The following is a 2288-nucleotide window of genomic DNA, read 5'->3' on the forward strand; positions in this document are numbered from 1 at the left end:
ACCATCCTCAACGTCTCCCCTATACCACCTACCATTCTCGACCATCTCCCCTATACCACCTACCATCCTCAGCGTCTCCCCTATACCACCTACCATCCTCAGCGTCTCCCCTATACCACCTACCATCCTCAGCGTCTCCCCTATACCACCTACCATCCTTAACCCACCCTGACACGATGCGCTGTCAAGTCCCTTCTCCAAATCGCTCCAGTGAAGACCACGGCTCTCCCACGGCCAATGGATGAGAGATGTTGGAAAAGGACCAGTGCTTCCTTCCTTCAGTCTTGGACTTCCTGACTCGGCACCGGATTGGTTGGTCCGTGGGAACTGGAACAAACCCCCTATCAGCTCTGAAACACTGGTGTCAGAGAAATGGCTATAGAATCTGCTAGTCTGCCAGTCCGACCAATGGATGGATGAGACGCAGAATGGGACAGACAGAACCTGCCAAGAACATTCCTCCGCTGTACGACCAGGACAAGGCAGAAGCCTCCCTAGCTCCTCCTCCTCACCCTCCGCTGTACGACCAGGCAGAAGCCTCCCTAGCTCCTCCTCTTCACCCTCCGCTGTACGACCAGGACAAGGCAGAAGCCTCCCTAGCTCCTCCTCCTCCGCTGTACGACCAGGAAGAAGCCTCCCTAGCTCCTCCTCCTCCGCTGTACGACCAGGAAGAAGCCTCCCTAATCACTACCATCCCTGACGTTCCCCTACACAATCATCCCGACGTCTCCCCTATACCATCCTCGACGTTCCCCTATACCATCCTCGACGTTTCCCTATATACCTCAACGTTTCCCTAACCATCCTCGACATCTCCCTATACCATCCTGACATCTCCCTATACATCCTCGACTTCTCTATACCACTACATTCTCGACCATCTCCCTATACACCAACCATCCTCATGTCTCCCCTATACATCCTGAATGTCTCCCTATACACCTACCATCCTCAATGTCTCCCTACACCACCTACGCATCCTCGACGTCTTCCCCTATACCATCCTCGACGTCTCCCCTATACCATCCTCGACGTCTCCCTATACATCCACTTCCTACATCCTGAATGTTCCCATACTATCCTACCATTCCGCATTCTATACCAAACCATCTCAACGTCTCCCCTATACACCTACCATTCTCGACCATCTCCCCTATACCACCAACCATCCTCAACGTCTCCCTATACCACCTACCATCCTCAGCGTTCCCCTATACCACTACCATCCTCAACATCTCCCCTACACCACCTACCATCCTCAACATCTCCCTACACCACCTACCATCCATAGCGTCCCCTATACATCCTCGACTTCTCCCTATACACCTACCATTCTCGACCATTCCCCTATACACCTACATCCTCAATGTCTCCCTATACCATCGAATGTTCCCTATACCATACATCCTCAAGTTCTACACCACCTACCATCCATAGCGTCTCCCTATACATCTCGACACTCCTATACATCCTCGACTTTCCCTATACACAATCCTCAAGTCTCCCTATACCACCTACCTTCTCGACATTCCCCTATACACAACATTACGTCTCCCTACCTACATTCTCGACCATCTCCCCTATACACCTACATCCTCAGCGTCTCCCTATACCACCTACCATCTCAGCGTCTCCCTATACACCTACCATCCTCAGCGTCTCCCTATACACCTACATCCTTAACCCACTGCACGATGCGCTGTCAAGTCCCTTCTCAAATCGCTCCAGTGAAGACCACGGCTCTCCCGGCCAATGGATGAGAGATGTTGGAAAAGGACCAGTGCTTCCTTCCTTCAGTCTTGGACTTCCTGACTGGCACCGGATTGGTTGGTCGTGGGAACTGGAACAAACCTATCAGCTCTGAAACTGGTGTCAGAGAAATGGCTATAGAATCTGCTAGTCTGCCAGTCCGACCAATGGATGGATGAGACGCAGAATGGGACAGACAGAACTGCCAGAACATTCCTCCGCTGAACGACAAGGACAAGGCAGAAGCCTCCTAGTCTCCTCCTCACCTCGCTGTAGACAAACAGGCAGAGCCTCCTAGCCTCTTCTTCACTCCGCTGTACGACCAGGAGGCAGAAGCCTCCCTAGCTCCTCCTCCTCCGCTGTACGACAGGAGAAGCCTCCCTACTCTCTCCTCCGCTGTACGACCAGGAAGAAGCCTCCTAGCTCCTCCTCCTCCGCTGTACGACCAGGAAGAAGCCTCCCTAGCTCCTCCTCCTCCGCTGTACGACCAGGAAGAAGCTCCCTAGTCTCCTCCTCCGCTGTCGACAGGAAGAAGCCTC

General features: G+C 53.1%; 1 long non-coding RNA gene across 1 annotated transcript; it reads right to left on the minus strand.

The window, feature by feature from the left end:
- Positions 1–20: 20 nt before the first annotated feature.
- On the minus strand, positions 21–1183 carry LOC139024908 (uncharacterized). Its single transcript, XR_011476302.1, has 3 exons — positions 1130–1183; positions 712–784; positions 21–149 (listed from the first exon to the last, which is right to left on the minus strand). It is a non-coding gene; the product is annotated as an uncharacterized lncRNA (long non-coding RNA).
- Positions 1184–2288: the final 1105 nt, after the last annotated feature.

This window comes from Salvelinus sp. IW2-2015, unplaced genomic scaffold, assembly GCF_002910315.2.
Source record: "Salvelinus sp. IW2-2015 unplaced genomic scaffold, ASM291031v2 Un_scaffold2002, whole genome shotgun sequence".
In the NCBI taxonomy this organism is placed as follows: domain Eukaryota; kingdom Metazoa; phylum Chordata; class Actinopteri; order Salmoniformes; family Salmonidae; genus Salvelinus; species Salvelinus sp. IW2-2015.